Source organism: Panthera tigris, chromosome A2 (genome assembly GCF_018350195.1).
Source record: "Panthera tigris isolate Pti1 chromosome A2, P.tigris_Pti1_mat1.1, whole genome shotgun sequence".
Taxonomy (NCBI): Eukaryota; Metazoa; Chordata; class Mammalia; order Carnivora; family Felidae; genus Panthera; species Panthera tigris.
The window spans coordinates 21,468,065-21,489,797 of NC_056661.1; the positions used below are offsets into that span (position 1 = coordinate 21,468,065).

The 21,733-nt window shown below is 39.1% G+C and overlaps 1 protein-coding gene across 16 annotated transcripts in view; it reads right to left on the reverse strand.

Annotated features, from left to right (window-relative positions):
* The window catches only part of SFMBT1 (Scm like with four mbt domains 1), a 127,925-nt gene that overhangs the window by 63,211 nt on the left and 42,981 nt on the right, over positions 1-21,733 (reverse strand). The window lies entirely within an intron of this gene.

Sequence of the window (21,733 nt, forward strand, 5' to 3'; positions counted from 1 at the left end):
AGCTGTCAGCACAGAGCCCGATGCGGGGCTTGAACTCACCGACTGTGAGATCACGACCTGAGGAAAGTCGGACACCCAACCGACTGAGCCACCCAGGCGCCCCATAATTGATCTACATTTAAAAACATCAGAGTTAAAGCTTATAAAAATGTGCTCAATCTTAGTAGTAGTGACGAAAATAATTTTTAATTATATACTATTTTTTCACCTTTCAGATTGGTAAAATTTTTAAAACTAAATAGAATTGTTGGCAAGGAAGGTGGATGAATGGGAGAAATTGGGAGTACAGATTGGTACCTCTTTTTTTTGAAAAGAAATTTAATGAAACATAATTTAACCGACAAAGATTTATAAGACACAAACTCTCTGAGCAGTAATTCTAGTATTAGGAATCTTTCAGAGTGCCTGGGTGGCTCAGTCAGTTAAGTGTCCTACTCTTGATTTGTGCTCAGGTCGTGATCTCGCAGTTTGTGAGTTCGAGCCCTGCACTGGGCTCTGCGCTGACAGTGCAGAACCTGCTTGGGATTCTGTCTCTCCATTTCTCTCTGCCCCTCCCTGGCTCTCTCTCTCTCTTTCAAAATAAATAAATAAACCTAAAAAAAATAAAAGAATCTTGGGAATGCAAGCTGGTGCATCCACTCTGGAAAACAGTATGGAGGTTCCTCAAAAAGCTAAAAATAGAACTACCCTACGATCCAGCAATTGCACTACTAGGTATTTATCCAAGGGATACAGGCCTGCTGTTTCGAAGGGACACATGCACCCCAACATTTATAGCAGCACTATCAACAATAGCCAAAGTATGGAAAGAGCCCAAATGTCCATCGATGGATGAATGGATGAAGAAGATGTGGTGTGTATACACACACACACACACACACACACACACACACACACACACGATGGAGTATTATTTGGCAATCAAAAAGAATGAAATCTTGCCATTTGCAACTACTTGGATGGAACTGGAGGGTATTATGCTAAATGAATTTAGTCTGTCAGAGAAAGACAAATAGCATATGACTTCACTCATATGAGGACTTTAAGAGACAAACAGATGAATATAAGGAAAGGCAAACAAAAATAATATAAAAACAGCGGGGCGGGGCGCCTGGGTGGCTCAGTCAGTTAAGTGTCTGACTTCAGCTCAGGTCATGATCTCACACTCTGTGAGTTCAAGCCCCGCGTCGGGCTCTGTGCTGACAGCTCAGAGCCTGGAGCCTGCTTCAGATTCTAGGTCTCCCTCTCTCTCTGCCCCTCCCCTGCTCATGCTCTGTCTCTCTCTGTCTCAAAAATAAAAACATTTAAAAAATTAAAAAAAAAAACAGGGAGGGGAAAAAAACATAAGAGATTCATAAGTATGTAGAACAAACAGAGGGTTACGGGGGGGGGTGGTGTGGGAGGGGGGATGGACTAAATGGGTAAGGGGCACTAAAGAATCTACTTCTGAAATCACTGTTGCACTATATGCTAATTTAGATGTAAATTTTTAAAAATAAAATTAAAATTAAAAGGGGCGCCTGGGTGGCTCAGTCGGTTAAGCGTCCAACTTCGGCTCAGGTCATGATCTCACAGTTCGTGAGTTCGAGCCCCACGTCAGGCTCTGTGCTGACAGCTCAGAGCCTGGAGCCTGCTTCACATTCTGTGTCTCCCTCTCTCTCTGCCCCTTCCCTGCTCATGCTGTGTCTCTCTCTGTCTCAAAAATAAATAAACATTAAAAAAAAAATTTTTTTTTAATTAAAATTAAAAGAATAAAATAAAAGAACCTTTCATACAAAACACATGTGTTGAAGGCTTCATAACCAGTGATGTTTGCCACAGTACTATCTTGAACAGTGGGAAACCAGATAACCTGTATATCTACCAAATGGGAATGGGATGACCAATACACTATGATACACCTATACTAGGATATACTCTACAATCATTAGAAGAATTTAGGTAGATCCATAAAAGCACATGGGAATGTTATCTATGCTGCTGAGTGGAAATATCACGTGAAGGGCATTATATTAACTTTTTAAAACCCTGTGTCCATTGTTTACTTGACTACGTGACTTTTAACAAATGACCTAACTCATTTGTGCCAATGGCATCACTTGTAAAAGAGGGAGAATAGTGCTGTACCTACTTCAGAGGACTGCTATGAGGATAAGTAAGACAATCCATGAAGAGCACTTAGCATAAAGCTGGCCACATGTAAATGCTGAGTTAATATTAACTTTATACAATGTTGACTGATTCGAGTTCCTATGGCACTTAGTGCATCATCTCTACACAGAACACCCGATCACTACATCATGGGTTTGACATAGCAAAGTCAGTGCTACGTAAATATCTGTTGGTTCACTAGGTTTTGAAGATGGCATCCACTGCTTATATTCATAAACTCTTGAAATATACCAGAATATTTTGTGCAAAGAGCCACTTAGTACAAAATGATAATATATGGGGAAATATTGAATACATAATATATTCAAATATATAATATAGAATAATCAAAGCCAAAGGCAAGAGAAAATGAAAACCACAAGTCTTATGAAGCTGAAAGCTAAGGCTATGATATTTGTTTTCAAACTTACAACATTACTAAGATTTTAACCAATAAACAATCAGTTCATCATCTTAATAGGATTATGAGAAATAAACTGCTGAAGCTTTTTGCTGTAGAACATCTGTTAAATCTCTTTCTTTACTGCTAGTATGCTCTCTTTCTATGCAATGAAGGGGGAAAAAAACAGTAAAATATCCAGGAGCTTAGAATATAGAAATTTTGTAAAAAAATTTTTTTAACATTTATTTTTGAAAGAGAGAGAGACAGAGTGTGAGCGGGGGGCAGGCAGAGAGAAAGGGAGACACAGAATCAGAAGCAGGCTCCAGGCTCTGAGCTGTCAACACAGAGCCTGACATGGGGCTCAAACTCACGAGCAGTGAGATCATGACCTGAGCTGAAGTCAGATGCTCAACCGACTGAGCCACACAGGTGCCCCTAGAATACGGAAATTTAACTCACTTTTCATTATTTCCTTTTGTTTCATTTATTTCCTATTCATATTAAATTGTTTTACTGTCTTTGTTTATTTTATCACTAATTTTGGTGATAATTTCTCTTGTGGTGACCAGAACACATTAGAGTTATTCATTTAAATAAGTTGTCATGAACTAACTGATCTGAACCTTGCTCATCTTATCTAGAATATTTCAGTGAGGGGCGCTTATATTACCCTATGCCTCTACTACCAGGCTTCACGTTGATGCACTTTGTTTTGAAGGCTAAGATTAAACACTGAGTACAGCATTTATTACATGGGAAAAGTTACAATGATGCAACAGATTTCTGTAGGATGGATCCTCAGCCAAATGATTTAACAAATCCAACATAAATAACTCTTAAAGCACTTAGGAAGAAGGATAGGAACTCAGTGTGATTCCAGAGATATGTATCCAGTACATATAGTAGTTGCAAACAAAACAAAACAAAACAAAACTTTAATTCAGTAAGTATTTATGAGGTAGTTAAAAGGAAAATTCCCATTGAAATGTTTGAATTTTCACTCCTATCCCTCAACTTAACAGATGGAAGTCCAGTAACAATTTCAACTATGCTGTTAAATATGGTAAATGCAAACAATTCAGCAAATTAGATGCTCCATTTTGGGCATATTTGCAAAGTAAATGCCCTTACAGCAAATGCTAGTGGTAGAGTCACTGTGTTTTTTTGTTCCCCAACAGATATAGATCCCTGCTGGCTTTTTACTCTCTCCAATAGTCCATCATCACTCCCTGACCTTGTATACATCTTATCTGACAGGCTACCTAAATTAAATGTTTTGCTTCCATCTGTCAAATGTCAATGTAATTTGATTATTAAGCATAGAAATCTTCCATTGTTTCATTAAGTTGTTTATTGCCGTTGTTTTTAACCCACTGCTCCGTGTCTAACTAGGGAGATTAAAAAATAAATTAAGTCTAATAAAGTCAATCTTAGCCACTCACATCATCTAAATTAAATCTGACCCTAATTGAACTTTTCCATGATTATGTAAACCCAACACAGGGCATGTCTATCTCAATTGAACAAATCAGTACTAATGAATTTATAAAACCAAAAGAACTTCTAAACAATACCCAGAACTCAAGAATACCCTAAATTTTTAAGGTGTTCAACGTCACTAATCATGAGAAAAATGCCAATCAAAACCACAATGAAGTATCACCTCACACCTGTTACAAAGCTATTATCAAAAAGACAAGAAAACAAACGTTGACAAGGATGTGGGAAAAGGGAATCCTTGTGCACTGTTGGTGGGAATGTAAATTGATGCAGCCACTGTGGAAAACCGTATGGGGGTTCCTCAGATAATTACAACTAGAAATAACGTATGATCTAGCAATTCCCCTTTTGGGTATTCAAAGGAAACAAAAACACTAACTCAAAAAGATATCTACACTCCCATATCCACTGCAGCATTATTTATGATAGCTAAGACATGGAAGCAACTTACGTGTCCACTGACAGATGATTGGATTTTTAAAAATGTGGTATACACACACATATACACACACAATGGGATATTACTCAGCCATAAAAAAGAAACTCCTGCCATTTGCAACATAGATGGACCCTGAGAGCAGTATGCTAAGTGAAATAAGTCAAACAGAGAAAGACAAATGCCATATGATCTCACACATGGAATAAAAACAAAACACCCAAACCCAAACTCATAGATACAAAGAACAGATTGGTGACTGTCACACAAAATGGGTGAAGGTGATCAAAAGGCACAAATTTTCAGTTAAGAAATATGTAAGTCCTAAAGATATCAAGTGCAGCATGATGACTCACTGTCAACAACACCGTATCGTATATTTCAAAAGACAGTAAATCTTAAAGGTTCTCATCCTAAGACAAAAAGTTTGTATATGTGGTGACAAGTATTACTGAAACTTACTGTGGCCAGCGTTTTGCAATATATTCATATATTAAATCATTATGTTGTACACCCTGGACTAACACAACGTTATATCTCAATTATATTTCAATTTAAAAAGCTAAATTATGAGGCGATATTTTAAAAGTGTGGTTTTAGACTAACAATGAGAAATTTTTAAGTAAAATATGGCATAAGCATACAATGTAATACTACATGGCCATTAAAAATTGTGTTAGAGAAGCGGCACCTGGGTGGCTCAGTCAGATAAGCATCGGACTCTTGATTTCACTTCAGGTCATGATCTCGTGGTTCATGAGATTGAACGCCCCGTCGGGCTTTGTGCTGACAAAGCGGAGCCTGCTTGGGATTCTCTCTCTCTGCCCTTTTGTCTCTCTCTCTAAATAAATAAAGAAACATTTTTAAAAAGTTGTGTTAGGGGGTGCCTGGGTGGCTCAGTCAATCGAGCATCCAACTTCAGCTCAAGTCATGATCTCACGGTTCACAGGTTCAAGCTGTGCCATCAGGCTCTGGGCTGACAACTCAGAGCCTGGAGCCTCCTTCGGGTTCTGTGTCTCCCTCTCTCTCTCTGCCCCTCCCCTGCTTGTGTTCAGTCTCTGTCTCTCAAAAATGAACAAATGTTAAAAAAAAATTTTTTAAGAAGTTGTGTTAGAGAAATGTTTTTCTTTCCAATAAAAATCCCAAAAGGGTATTTTATTTTAAAATGCTAATTTAAAATGCATCTGAAGGAGAAAATGTACAACCCAGCTACATTTTTGTAAAAGATGTATATGATGAGATAGTTCTATCAAAATATTAAAATAGTATGATATTAGTACAAGAAAAGACAAATACATCAGTAAAATAGGAATTAAAGAATTGGCTATCCATTCTGAGAGGCAAAAAACTGGATCCTTACTTCATGCTGCCACATAAATAAATTCCAGGCAAATTAAAAGAGCAAAACATGAAAAACAAGACTCCAAACAAATTTAAAAAATGGGAATATGGTTATAAACCCTGGGACAGCATAGACATCCTCAAGCATTGAGGCCATAAAATGGAACATTTAAAAATATTTAAAACTTCTGACTGGCAGAAAGACAGCATAAACAACTTTAAAAACCAAGCCCTAAGGGGATCCGGGTAGCTCAGTAGGTTGGGCGTCCAACCTCAGCTCAGGTCATGACCTACAATTCGATTCGTGTGTTCAAGTCTCATATAGGGTTTGCTGCTGCCAGTGCAGAGTCAGCTTCCAATCCCGTCCCCCTCTCTCTTTGACCCTCCCCAACTCACACACACGCTCTCTCTCTCTCAAAAATAAACATTAAAAAAAAATAATAAATACATTATATAAAAACCAAGCCATAGACTAGAAGAAAATATTTCCAGCATATATTAGACATAAAGGATTAACAGTCATAATCACAGAAAACATCTATAAATTAATAAAGAAAAAAAGGCCAAACCTAACGGAGAACAAAAGTCAGGTACGAAGAGGAATTTTAGAGAAGAAATGCAAATGATCAATAAGCATACAAAAACATGTTCAATGTCAAAGGCTAAAATGAGGTTTTTTTCATTCAGAATGACAAAAATAAAAGATTAATAACATCCAATACAGGTGAAATTATGGAGAAATGGATGTTGTCACTACTAGTTGAAGAGCACAAATGGGTATAACCCTTTTAGAGAGAAATTTTATTGCATCAAAAAATTTAACTTGCATTCTGTACAAACCAAGCAATTCCATTTCCAATATCTATTTCAGAAAAATATCCAAAGAGAGGGTGCCTGGGTAGCTCAGTCGGTTAAGCAACTGACTCCAGCTTGGGTCACGATCTTGTGGTTCCTGAGTTCAAGCCACGCATCGGACTCTGCGCTGACAGCTGAGAGCCTGGAGCCTGCTTTGGATTCTGTCTCCTTCTCTGTCTCTGCCTCCCCTCCTCCGTCATGCTCTGTCTTTCCCTATCCCTCTCTCTCTCTCTTAAAAATAAATAAGCATTAAAAAAATTTAATACCCAAAGAAGATAAAGAAATAAGCAGCATAACATTTTTTTTAAGTTTATTTATTTTGAGAGAGCGTGAACAGGGAAGGGGCAGAGAGAAAGGAAGAGAAAGAATACCAAGCAGGCTCTGCACTGTCAGTGCAGAGCCCAATGCAGGGCTTGATCTCACAAACCCTGAGATCATGACCTGAGCCGAAATCAACAGTCAGACACTTAACCAACTGAACCACCCAGACTCCCTAAAGCATAACATTTTCAAAGAAAGAGGGGCACCAGGGTGGCTCAGTCACTTAAGCGTCCGACTTCAGCTCAGGTCATGACCTCACGATTCAACTCATGAATTTGAGCCCTGCGTCAGGCTCTCTGCTGTCAGTGCAGAGCCCACTTCAGATCCTCTGTCCCACTCTCTCTCTCTTTCTCTCTGCCCCTCTCCCACAAATAAATAAACATTAAAATTTTTTTTAAAAAGGCATGAAGTACTGATACATGTTATAATTTGGATAACTTTGAAAATATACCAAGTGAAAGAAGTCAAACACAAAAGGCCACATATTATATGCTTCCAGTTATACAGAATGGCCAGAACAGGCAAGTCCATAGGGACAGAAGGTAGAGTAGTGAGGGTGCCAAGAGCTAGAGGGAAAGACTACCACTATGCAGAGTTTCTTCTGGGGGCTACTGAAACACTATGAAATTAGATTGTCACAGCAGCCCTACAACTGAATAAAAACCATTATTCAGCTGTGTTGTACACAGCTAGTACACAACTAGTATGACATCGTATATCAACTATACTTCAATAATAAAAAAAAACCACTCTGGGGGCGCCTGGGTGGCTCAGTCGGTTAAGCAGCCGACTTCGGCTCAGGTCATGATCTTGCGGTCCGTGAGTTCGAGCCCCACATCGGGCTCTGTGCTGACAGCTCAGAGCCTGGAGCCTGTTTCGGATTCTGTGTCTCCCTCTCTCTGACCCTCCCTGTTCATGCTCTGTCTCTCTCTGTCTCAAAAATAAATAAACGTTAAGAAAAAAAAAACACTCTGCACTACTGTACACTTTAAATGAGTGAACTTCATGGTATGTGAAGTGTATCTTGATCGAGTCGCAAAAAAATAAAGTCATCTGTGTTAAGAACACAACTGTGGGGGCGCCTGGGTGGCTTAGTCGGTTAAGCGTCCGACTTCAGCCCGGGTCACAATCTCGTGGTCCGTGAGTTCGAGCCCCGCGTCGGGCTCTGCGCTGATGGCTCAGAGCCTGGAGCCTGCTTCCAATTCTGTCTCCCTCTCTCTCTGCCCCTCCCCCGTTCATGCTCTATCTCTCTCTGTCTCAAAAATAAATAAACATTAAAAAAAAAAAAATTAAAAAAAAAAAAAAAAAAAAAACACAACTGTGGGGGCGCCTGGATAGCTCAGTCAGTCGAGCGTCTGACTCCTGATCTCAGCTCAGGATCAGGTGAGACCAGGTCACGATCTCCTGTCTGGTGGGTTCGGGCCCCACATCAGGCTCTGCTCTGACAGTATGGAGCCTGCTTGGCGTTCTGTCTCTCCCCCTCTCTGCCCGTTCCCCTCTTGCATGCACTTTCTCTCAAAATAAACCTAAAAGAAGAACACACCTGTGCTTTAAAATAACATTATTTCCATTTTCAAATACAGAAGCTGAGGGCAAGGAATCTGGGTACCATCTGGATATCCAACAGAAAGAACAAGGAGAATTTAGCTGTCACTGGTTTGTTTTAGTTAAGGTAATGCAGTGCTTTAACCAATAAATTCCAAATTACAGTTGCTTAATCCAACAGATATTTCTCACTCAGTGAAAGCCCAAGCAGGTGTTCCTGAAGAGTAGGCAACTGTCCTCTATGTGGTAATTCATCGAGCCAAGCGCCTTCTGACCCAGAGCGCTGCATCTTCAACACAGGTTCCCCAAATCATTCAGCATAGGGATCATTCACGTAGGTTTTCTTGATCCAGGGCTTCTACCCACATTCTATTGTTAAAATTCGGTCACATGACCCCATCTAACTACAAGGGAAGCTGGGAAATATAATGCAGTACTTCCCACTATTAAATATGAGTGTTTAGAATTAGTACTACCATTTTTTAGAACTGATATTAACAGATACTACCAGTGATTTTGTTCAAAGAAGCCTCTATGAGTCCACAGCAGTGATACTAATGAACTGCAATGTTACTGCAATTAGTCAATCAATATTTGCTGAGCACATACTATCTGCCACATACTGTGTTAGGCAAACAAATGGCGGGGGAGGGGGGTGCTGCCCTCACAGATCTCACAATCTAGTGTGGGGAGACAGGTAATAAAGTATATAGTATGCTGAATGAAAATAAATGTTAGGGGCAAAAATGAGGCAAGGAAGGAGGACACAGAGTTACTACTTTCGAAAGAGTACCAAGGCCTTAGTGATGAGGTGACATTAGCCAACACCCAAGGGTACCTGGGGAAGTACATTCCAGACAGAAAGCGCAAAGATCATGAAGTGGGAGCTTGTGTAGCACTTTCAAGGCCACTGCTGTTGGAGCAGAAGGATCAAGCCAAAGATGCTAGGAGATGAGCTCAGAAAGGTACCAGGGACCAGATTATACACAAACGTGTAGGCTGCTGTGAAGATCTGGGTTTTGAGGAAGACACTGGAGGGCTCTGAGCAGAGGAGGGACATAATCTGACCTCTCTTTCAAAAGGATCACTGTGCAACTGTGTTGAGAATAGACTGTGAAGTGAGCAAGGAGCCCAGGAAGATCAATAAAAAAGATCCTGGAACAATCCCAGTGAGCGTGTTAGTGGCTAGATCCACTAGAGCATCGGTGAAAAGGTTGAGAAGGATAGAAGGAAAACTGGATGTGTGGTGTGAGAGAAAGAGCAGCATCTGGGCTGACTCCCAAGTTTTTGGTCTAAGCCACAGAAAGGATGAAATTGCCATTTAGGGGAAAGGTTTAGAGGAGGAGTGGTTTGAGAATGAAAAATCAGGGGTTCCGATGGAAAATCGGGCAGTATGATTAATTTCTTCATCATTAAAGCTTCTTTCTTTGAGTTTCCAGGAAAATTTTTTTTCAATCAACAAAAGTGTAATTATTAACACTCCTTATATGAACAGTGGTTCCAACTTATGAGCTCTTTTCATATGCCATAATTCATTCAAGCTTAATAAAAACTCTTTAAAATATCTAGAATGGCTTCAATCTTTATTTCGCACCTTGGAAACCTTCTTGTCAGCTTCAGTCCCCACTCTCACACTTCACCTTTCTTTCCATTAGGTTTACTGATCGAGCATCCATGAAGGCATTTCATCACACCAATTCAGTAACTTGCGCTGTTTTAGTGTTTAAAATCCTAATTTCAACACCCATAAATTTTCCATTAAAAGCACCTCAATGTCAACTTTTCTAACCCTTCTTTAATACATGTCTTTCAAAAATTTCAAGCATAAATATTTTTTTAAAACTGATTCATACTATAATGATGTTGGAAATCTCATGTCAACCAATTTATAAATCCCTAGTTCCAGCTATAAGTAGGACCACTTCACAGCCCTGTTCCCTCAGCAATTGCTAATAGTGACAATATTTGTACTCTGCACCACATATCAAGATTATGAAATCATAGTTCTGACATGATCTTTCATTGTACCAAGATATGACAGTAGCATTTAAAAATCATTTTTTTAACTTTATTTTTTATTTTTTAAAATTTACATCCAAATTAGTTAGTATATAATGAAGCAATGATTTCAGTAGATTCCTTAATGCCCCTTACCCATTTAACCCATACCCCCTCCCACAACCCCTCCAGCAACCCTCAGTTTGTTCTCCATATTTATGAGTCTCTTTTGTTTTGTCCCCGTTTTTATATTATTTTTGTTTCCTTTCCCTTATGTTCATTGGCTTTGTCTCTTAAAGTCCTCATATGAGTGAAGTCATATGATTTTTGTCTTTCTCTGACTAATTTCACTTAGCATAATCCCCTCCAGTTCCATCCACGTAGTTGCAAATGGCAAGATTTCATTCTTTTTGATTGCTGAGTAATACTCCATAAAAATCATTTCTTTATCCTTATCCTATAAGCTGGAGAAATGGTAGATGTTCTAGAGTACAAATATTGTCACATTCTTCATGGATGACGACTTTATTTATAGAAGCCAGTTACATGAGCACACGTTGAAATAGTCAATAGGTCTCTGTTCTGATTAAATAAGGAGGTATTTAGTTCACCAACATAAACACTGCCAAAAATGTACCAATTTCAATATTATAAAATGATTACATGAATAGACTACATTCAGTTATGAAAAGGCTTGAAACTGTTGTGTAATTTCATAGTGGCTGTTTCTCAGCCTTCTCACGTCAAATGACAGATCATTCTAACCCTACAAATGGTTGTTAACCATTTATCTAAAAAAAAAAAGAAGTCCTATATGAGTACTTACTGTGTATGTGCCTAGTACTTTTTGTGTGTTATATAGTAAATAAAACACTGCTGATAATATATGGTATGCATAAGTGTTAACTATTTTCAAATTCTATCTTATTTAATCCTAACCACTCTACGTAGCCTATACATGGTAACCCCATTTTACAGATGAGGAAACTGAGGCTCAGAGAAAAGAAATAACCTGTCAGTTCTTTTAGTAAGCAAACAGCAGGGCAGGATGTGAACCCCAGTCTGACTCCGGAGCCTGAACCCCTCTAGACTTCCAGGCTTTCCTCAGAGATCAGGCAGTGAGGGCGACTGTGAGGTGTATCTCCTGTACCATAATGTGATGGCTCCACATAACTTACACTCTAGTTCTTTTGTTTGTTACTTGTTCAACTACAAAGCTCTATATTGTTCTGGTAGAATGGGGAATAGCCAGGAGTCTGGATGGCACCTAAGTGTTACTATTTATGAACTTCTTCTGAAATGTTATTCTAGCAGGTCCTTAAACTAGTTCCTATGAAAGAATAAAAGCCTAATTAAAATAAAATCTCTGAATTACTGAATACTTATGAAAAGGAAAACAGAAGGCCCTTATTCTTTAAATGACATGATAAACTAATCTTGAAGTGTTTCCAGAGAAAAGGATTTAAAAGAATTTATGTAATTTATGACACTTTTTTGCTTCGAGTGTTAAGATTAAAGTTTGTTCATAAATAGGTTAAAATTCCAGTTTACCTCTGTATGCGCCAAGAAACCACATTCTTCATAGCTCTGCACAAAGTTAAGCTCAGTCCACATCTACCTCTCCAATTCTGTAAATCACACTCCGAGTAGCCTTGTTAAGTCCTTCCCTCTCTCTTCCCCTTGCCCTGAATCCTGCATCCGTTTAGCATGGCAAAGCCCCGTTCCACGTAATGGACTGCACTCAGTCAGTCCACTCCTTGCTGTCAGAAAACTGCGTTCTGGGCCTTCTGTATGGCTATATGACCTGGTCCTGGCTACAAAAGAAGAGAAAGTATGCTGGGGAGCTTCTGGGAAATATACTCTCACTCTCAATGAGAGAAGCAAGATAGTTTTAAAATATGGATTACGCATTCTACTTCTCTTGGGGCTCTTTCAGTGCTAGATGTGGGTATAACACCAGCATGTAAACTCCATGAGGACATGCATCGTTTCATTCAACTGATATTACTGAATGCCTATCAGATGCGAGGCTCTGTGCTGGGCAGCAGAGTAATGAACAAATGAGACTAATAATGTCCCTGCTCCTAAAACATAGCTAACACTCAATTAATATCTGTTGAATTAATGAACTGCAAATTAAAATGATCAATTACTGAACACCAATTTTGGCAGAACCATTTTTAAATTGTAAAACTTGTAAGTGTAACTGAAACTAATATTCAGATAATTGTATATATTGCACCTCTAGACCAAGCAGTTTTTGCTATATGGCCAAGTAAACACATACACACTTCTTTTTCTTGATACCAAAGAATATGTATGCAAAAAGTACTGGCAGGCAATCATACTTATTATAAGCAATTTTCGATGTCTCATCAAAAAATGTATGTGTGCAGGGGCACCTGGGTGGCTCAGTCAGTTAGGCATTGACTCTTGGTTTCAGCTCAGGTCATGAGCTCACAACTGGGGAGGATTCTGACCCCACATCGGGCTCTGCACTGACAGTGTGGAGCCTGCTTGGGATTCTCTCTTCCTCCCTCTCTCTCTCTCTGCCCCTCCCCCGCTCCCTCTCTCTGTCTCTCTCAAAATAAATAAACTTAAAATATGTGTGTGTGTGTGTGTGTGTGTGCATGCGCGCGCACGCATGCTAACTGAAAGAGAAAGTGCCCCTTTAGTATTAATTTTGCTATACCTCTAAGGAATATGTTTAAAGAGAAGTAGTCAATGAAAATTTAAATCAAAATTCAAAATCTGATTAAAAACAAAACTATCGTGAAAGGTAAAAAAGGGAAAGTCAGAGCTAGGAACAAAATAATGAATATTTTTTAACTATTCATGAATTTTGATATCCTTATTCCCCTATTCTCCCTCCAATTACCATGACCAAGAAGAACAAGTCATATGACTGTAATTTGGATATCTGGTAAAGGTGGCCTAAAACTCCCAGACAGTTAATCAAATTTACATTAAGCTAGAAGGGAGTCTGGCAGTGGGACAGAATAATACTTAAAAGGGATTGATCGTCAAGAGACCAGAGATACTAATATAGTTTAACTGTAGAGCTCAGCTACAGGCCAAATAAACAGAAACCAGAAATAAAGGCCTCCAAATGTTTTTGAAGTTCTTAGCTCAAGGTTAAGGAATTGACCACAAACCAAAAAGATCCAGAAGTTCAAATCAGGCCTAGAAAGTTACTTAATTGTCTTCACCTTCCAAATAGCTACCCATGTGCTCATCTCATTATAGGTAGCCCCCAGTGAGGGGAAGAGGGAGGGTCTGAAAACTCCCTGATAACTACGTTAGAAATCAGAAAGGCAGGTCAATGAGAGGAAACAGCAAGTACACATACACACTCCAGGAAAAAAAAGCCTGTATCAGATGAGGCCAAAACAAACCTCAGTGTGACAGTCCACATTGCTCTCTCCCTCTAAATTCCTAGTGGCCTTAGATGTGTTATTTTATTGCAAATTCTCTGGTACATGAACTGTTGGAAGTAACATAAAAGCCAATTCTATTTCGTTAAAAGCAGACTATTCTCTTGAAGAGAATGAGAATCAACAGAAGCTAAATAATGAGTACAACTAAATTTGTTCTACCCAAAGTTCAGGACAGTAAGTATCTTTAAAAACATCACTCAGCAAAACCAGTGGAGGTGCTCAGAAGGGAATCCAGGTCTCTTTGACTCTGTGCCTTTGTCTTCGCCGGTTGGGCAAATGCTTCTCTGGACAATGGACAACAAGACTCCTAGCTGGGGAGTGGCAAGTAGCGAGAATGGACTAGACAAACCATAAAAAGGAGACTCAGCTTAAGTTCCCCAGGCTATCATTTTGCTAGCTCAGCTTCCCTAACTGTTACATAGGGAATATACATATATTGAGGGGTTCTGAAGACTAAAGCAGAATTTACATAGACTAGAGCACCACACAAATAGCAGGCACCTAATAAATCCTATTCATTAGATTATTAGAAATATGTCTACACCCTTATATTCCCATACAGTTGTGTCTTCTCAGCTAAGGAAGTTAGGGGTCATAAATTTTAGAGGTGACTGAACCAAAAGTACAGGATGTTTAATAAAAAATTTTAAGTGGTTAACTTAGCCTTCTAAAGGGCAGAAAATCAAGATGTAAGAATGATCAACACCGTATCAAAAGTAACCAGACAGTCCTGATAAGGAAGCGTGAGGCCTTAGGAGCCAGACTGGTGGGTACGAGTCCCAGGTGCATGCCTGCTTGCTGTGTGGCCTTGGACAAGTTGTATCACCAATTTATGCCTCAGTGTCATCACCTATAAAATGGAGATGTTAACAATGGCACCTATCTCATAGTTACTCTGATTATTCAATCCATTAGTGCATGTAAAAGTTTATGGCACAGTAAGCCCTCAGCGCAGATTAGCTATTTTTGCTTTAACAAACCTCTTAGTAGAAGAATGAAGATACTATTTCAAGGATGATTCCCAACCTCTCAGTACTTGGAATACTCTCACTTTGCTTACCAAATACCCTTCTAACTCTTTCTTCCTAGCAAAGTTATACAGTAACTTTGCTTTAATTAACATACATTTCTTTATTATTTGATGGAATGGAAGGAAAGGGAGTTTAAAGAACAGTCAAAAGGCTAAAAAAGAATCAGTGTGATAAACAGCCACCATCAAAAACCTCAGAATCAGCAGGAAAGCACATAAACAAAGCCTCCACCCCCAAGGGAGTGAAGAGGCTTCTTCCTTACCCCCAGAGGCCTGGAGAAGAGTGGGTGGCAGGCAAGCTATAGTGACTAATGTCTCCAGATCCCTGGGAGGCTGCCTTTTGTCCGATCATTCACTCAACTTTAACCTCTACTCACTCTTCTCAAAGCCTTCAACCAAGGGTGTGATGTTGAGGCAGGAGGCTTTGGGGGTTCCACTGCTTTGTTTTGTTCTATTAATATTAAGCACACAGGTATTTTTTTGAAAGCTTTATGTCAGACTTTAAAGACTCCTGGACTATAATCACATGTGCAGTACAATTAATTCATTAGGATGTTTTAAGACATTTAAGGCCCTAAAAGCAGATCATTGGTTGTAACTGCCAAGGACCTTTGGATAGGCTACTACCCCTCAAAATCACTGTAAGCACCAAAACAGCACGATCAGTGGGAACGTCTCCCCACTCCTGGGCAAGGCTGCTGCCCGCCTGGGGCATCCCTGGGAAACTGTGTGGCGACTGTCTACTGCAAATTCGGGCCATCAGGTCACGCTCCACAAACCTAAGAAGCATGATCAACATTTAATAACAATGATAGAAGGAACAAGGATAAGGATTTAGAAAAGGCATTAGTTATTTAGAAAACAAAACAACTCTTCAGTAGCTTTTAAAATAAGTGCTTCGAGGAAAGGAGTAAACCTCTGGTTACTACTAGAGATAAACTGGAACACGTTACATGTGTAAAATAATACAGTGCAAAAAAGCTACGTAGACATAAGGGGGGAAAAAAGCCTAAATTATGCGTATTAGGAAACTAATTAAACTCATACATAAAACCAAAACCCCCACCAGGCAGAACAACAGTCTACCTGTTACGCTAGAGATCAGCAGGGTGCTTGTAGCCTGTGGTTTGTTCAGCATTAGAACTTAGTTGCAGCTTGTTACTTGCTTTTGTAGAGTTCAATACCCACATCTATTAATCTATTAAACTTCCTCTGAGAACTAGAAGTGCTTATGTTAAATACACAGAAATTTTTGCTTAAGTCTCTGCCCCTTTTAAACAAGAAATGATGCTTCCCCTTCCCCTTTTCTATTCTTTCTCTAAAAACAGTATTTTTCCTACCATTAAATTATTATTTAAGTAAACTTAAATACAGTACTACAAAGACTAACATTTTTCCAAGATTAGCACTTACCAATTCCACTTTCTAGTGTGTAGTACAAAAATATCTATGTAATTTTCAATTCTTACTAATACTGACTATGCTACACTAAGTTTCATATTGTATAGGAAAAAATAGGTTTTATAAAATATAAAACTTCTTTCAGCCTTAGATAAAACTATAACTGAAACAGAGACAGATGCCTGAAGTCATCAAAGTAAGCTGAAAAGAATTCAAACCTTTGTTATTTGCAAACTAACACAGGATGGGCTTGAGGCAAGTAAATGGCTATTGATATCTATTTCAGAGGGGCAAATATTCCAGCACCATATATGAAAACTGTTCTGATTTATATTCCAAAGTGCGGAATGGAGTGGGCGGGTGGGTGGGGGAGGCAGAACAAGGTTATTGTTTTAATTGTTGTATTTAAACTGTTGAGAAAATAAATGAGCTAGTTGCTTAAAACACCCAGGAAAAACATCATCATCACAACTCAAAAGCACACACTCAAAATCATTAATGTGTTTTCTTCAATATTTTCTTACAAGACGGGAGATTACAAATGCGGTACTATTCTCTATTAAAGTATAAAAGAAAACTCAATTCACTTGTCTAAACTCACATTAAATCCGCCCAAAATGATAATCTGAAGATGACTACAAACTCAGCCACATCAGGTTTGCAACTTCACGGCCTCCAGCCAGACGACGAGACAGGACACTCAGTCAATCCTTGCTGACTAGGAAACCCAAAGCTTGAGGAGGCTTAATGCCAAATCTAACTATCAAAAAGTCATAAGCTTACTTCAAATTCCTCTCAAAACAATGTTTTAAGAAAAAAAAAATACCAATAAGCCATTCAAACAGCACAGTACTACTCTTACCCGAATCTTAAACAAAATGTCAAATTCAGACTGCCAGTTAGACTTCAAAAAGCCACTTTAATGAAAAAGTCTTGTCAAGACAGTTTTCCCAACTGTAACAAACACTATGGATTTTTGGCATTAAACAGAGACATCTGTAAAGCAAATGATTAAAACTACCAAAACAGACATGACTGCCCCAGGGCTGCCCGGCCAACTTTGCAATTTCAGAGGGATACTGATGGAGACGGGTGAAGGCTGAAGAGGAAATTTTTTCTACTTTACTCAAATGACGAGTGATTAAGTTCAATACGTAAACATTTTCCTTTTGCTCATTCCTCCCCCGAATAATTAGGTACTTTATGCTCACATCACTCTCTCCTTTTCAGACATTTGCTTCGTGCCATCAGAAACTATACAACACACTGCACGTGGACATGAACTCAACTGCCTGGGAGATGTTTAAAAAAACCTTTGTTTCACTAACCACAGAGACTGGTGAATCTAAAAGCTGGAAGAAACTTTAATAGGTAGCACCTAGTCCAATGGTCCTCATAGTTTTGTGGTTACCTATCCACCATTCTCATGCCCCAACATTTCCACAAATAATTCCTCTCCATTAACCTAGGGTGCTTCTCTAGCATGTTCCTTGAGGAGGAACCTATCTACGCATCCTTGAGTGGAAGAAGTTATCTATTCTATGTCAAGCACCACTGATGACACAGTAACAAAAAACTCCCATAAGTGCCTTCTGGGACAATCTATACCACTTCTGAGTTGCTTCACCACAAAGTTTTTCCATTCAACTGCCCCAAGTCCCAAAGGCTTCCTTCTACCCATAGGTATTTCCCACTCACAATGAGTCTGTACCTTTGCTCACACAAAAGCCCTTCACACAGCTGAGAGAACTAACAGTTATTCCAAAGACAGGTCCTAAGTTCCCTCACCATCCTGAACTTCCTCTGAAATACGTTTCAGTTTATCTGTATTCCAACAGGACACAAAAGAATAAATTAAAGCCTGAAAATGATTATGATTTCATTTTATTTCTTAAAGAATTCTCTTTTTTAATGTTTATTTATTTTTGAGAGAGAGGGAGGGAAGGAGAGAGACAGAGAATCTGAAGCAGGCTCCCCACTGTTAGTGCAGAACCCAACGTAGGACTCAAACTCACAAACGGTGAGATCATGACCTGAACTAAAGTTGGCCGCTTAACCAACTGAGCCACCCAGGCGTCGCTATGATTTCACTTTAAATAACCTACTACTTATGTGACCAGGCAAAATATTTCAAAGCTAAGTTTGCTCAGTTTATCAGACTTTGATCCTGAGATCATGGTAATCAGGCTTAATGGAACAAAGAACGGTTCCTTTCTCAATGTGTTCCTTTAAAGTCAACCAATCACAGAATAGATTTTTTTTCCAAAAAAAGATATATAATAGCCAATAGGTACATGAAATGGTGCTCAATATCATGAATCTTCAGGGAAATGAAAATCAAAACCAAAATGAGATATCACCCCATACATGTTAGAACAGCTATTATCAAAAAGACAGAAAGTACTGATGAGAATGTGGAGAAAAGGGAACCCTCATGCACTGTTGGTGGGAATGTAAACTGGTACTGTCACTATGTAAAACAGTATGGAGGTTCCTCAGAAAATTAAAAATAACACTACCATATGAGCCAGCAATTCCATTTCTAAGTATCTGAAAGAAACAAAATCACTACCTGAAAAGATATCTGCACCACCAAGTTCACTGCGGCATTATTTAGAATAGCCAAGACATGGAAGCAACCTATGCGACCAACAATAGATTAATGAATAAAGAAAAGATACTGTACTTACACAACAGAACACTCTTCAGCCACAAAAAAAGAAGGAAATCCTGCCATTTGCAACAACGTGGATGGACCTCGAGAGCACTATGCTAAATGAAGTAAGTCTGAGAAAGACAAATGCTGTATGATCTCACTTATATGTGGAATCTAAAAAACCAAATGGGGCGCCTAAGTGGCTCAGCTAGTTAAGTGTGCAACTTTGGCTCAGGTCATGATCTCACGGTTCGTGGGTTCGAATCCCACGTCGGGCTCTGTGCTGACAGCTCAGAGCCTAGAGCCTGCTTCAGATTCTGTGTCTCCCTCTCTCTGTGTCCCTCCCCTGCTTACACACTCTCTCTCTCAAAAATAAACATTAAAAAAGTGTTTTGAAAGATGTAAAATTAAAATAAAATAAAATCTAAATAAAAAAACCAAACTCATAGATTCAGAGGATAGATTGGTGGTTGCCAGAGATGAGGGAGGCAGGGTGTGAATGGGTAAACATGCTCAAAAGGTACAAACGCCCAGTTAATGGGCAAATAAGTCCTGGGGATGTAACATACAGCATGGTGGCTATAGTTAACAATATCGCATCGTATATTTGAAGGCTGTTAAGAAAGTAGACCTTAAAAGTTACTGTCGTAAGAAAAAAAATGTGAGGTGACTGATGTTAACTAAACTTACTGTAGTCCTAATTTTGCAATATATACATATATCAAATCACTATATTGTACTCCTTGGACTAATACAATGTTATATGACAACTGTATCTCAATAAAACTGGATGGGGTGCCTGGGTGGCTCAGTCGGTTGAGCATCCAACTTTGGCTCAGGTCATGATCTCGTGGCTCGTGAGTTCGAGCCCCATGTCGGGCTCTGTGCTGACAGCTCGGAGCCTGGAGTCTGCTTCGGATTCTGTGTCCCTCTCTCACTGTGACCCTCCCTTGTTCATGCTCTGTCTCTCTCTCAAGAATAAATAAAACATTAAAAAAATTTTTTTTAATTGGAGAAAAAAGGAATGCTGATGTTGATACCCATGGTTACTCTTAAAGTCAGGGACTTGGTTATTTTCTCTCTCTAGCCCAGTTCCAAATAGATACTCAATATATGTGTGCAAGAAAGAAAAAAAAGGAATAAGAACGAACTCTCAAGCTAAAAAGTAGGTGTGAGAAAGTAAAATTTATAATGCAGGTCAAGATAATGCAGAATAATAAACAGGTACAAGCAAATAGGCTGGTGGCCTCTGTAGAGACTTAGAAGAAATACTAAGGAAATTAAGTTTCAAGAATGAAATCTAGCCACTGGTATTCAGGAGTTCAAGGCACCAACTTAATCATTATATAACTAGGGGAAATGGCAAGGATCTGGTTATTGGAAAGCGTACTCAACAGTAAGGCTGCAGTAGTGAGTTATTGCCATACTTAAGCAATTCATTTATGTATCTCCTTTGGGGTGAAGATTAGTCCCAGAGTCTGGGTAGAAGCTAGCTCTCTTGGCAGGATCTCAGTTGGCATCCTGAGGTTGTAACTGTAGAAGCGGAGAGCTAAATGGAAATGACAAAGGCCACAGAAGGAAAAAAAGCCAATTCTCAAGATCTAAGGTGGTTACAGCTCAGTTTGTGATTTTTAAATTTTCAGATTCCCAAGTCTGAACACTGCCTTTCAAAAAAAAAAAAAAAAAGAAAAAATGCCAATCATTTTGCAAAACCAGGGTACCTTTCAGGAGAAACTAAGAGAAATCATAGGTATATCTGAATACCCTACAACGTGAAGGGGAAAAGAACTAAACACACATTCCAGAATTCACTTCTCCCCCTTAAAAATGACCACAGCACCTTTGGACCCTTCTAGAGGGGCCGACCTGCACCTAAGGCCCACTCCTGCCTCAGTCTCTATGGTGCCATGCCTAGCCACTGTAAGCGCTCAGTCTGTGGTCTACTCAGTGAAATTAATGGGGATAGTTCTGCCATCTATTAGGTGGGATTCCAGTCTCAACTCTCAATACTTCTTATAGTCATCCTTTAACTTAAAAAGTGCCAAGAAACTAAAATAATTATTGAAAAGCATCTCAACTCTGAAAATTAAGCCCCACCCAACGTGGGACTCGAAGTCATGACCCCAAGATCAAGAGTTACATGCTCTTCCAACTGAGTTAGCTAGCCGGGCACCCCCTTTTGGCAGTATTTTTTATTTGTGGCAAATCTGTTACATCTGATACATTACATAACATATTGAAGTCCACTTTAATACAAATTACTTTGAAACCTGGACTATTGTATATGTGACACAGACTAGCTGTTCTGCTGCACTGCTTTAATACCTGCTACATTCACAGCAGCTCCTTACCAAACACGTGATAACTTTAGGTGCTGGCACTAAACTTCTACACCTTTAAGGGCTAATTAGTACACAAACCTTCTCCACTCTTGCCCCCCTCCATTCACTGAGCTCTGCCCCTTTTATCCGAAGTACAGTGTATCTACTTACAGCACGCTACAAAGTTATTGTGACATTAGATTAGTGTTTAAAACAGATACACTGACAGCCAAAAGAAGAAAAACATCATCCTATTTGGGAAGAATTGTGAAAATGGAGTTAATGGCTAAGATACAAAAAGTGAAAAAAGTAATAATAGTAAAAGTACATTTACATGT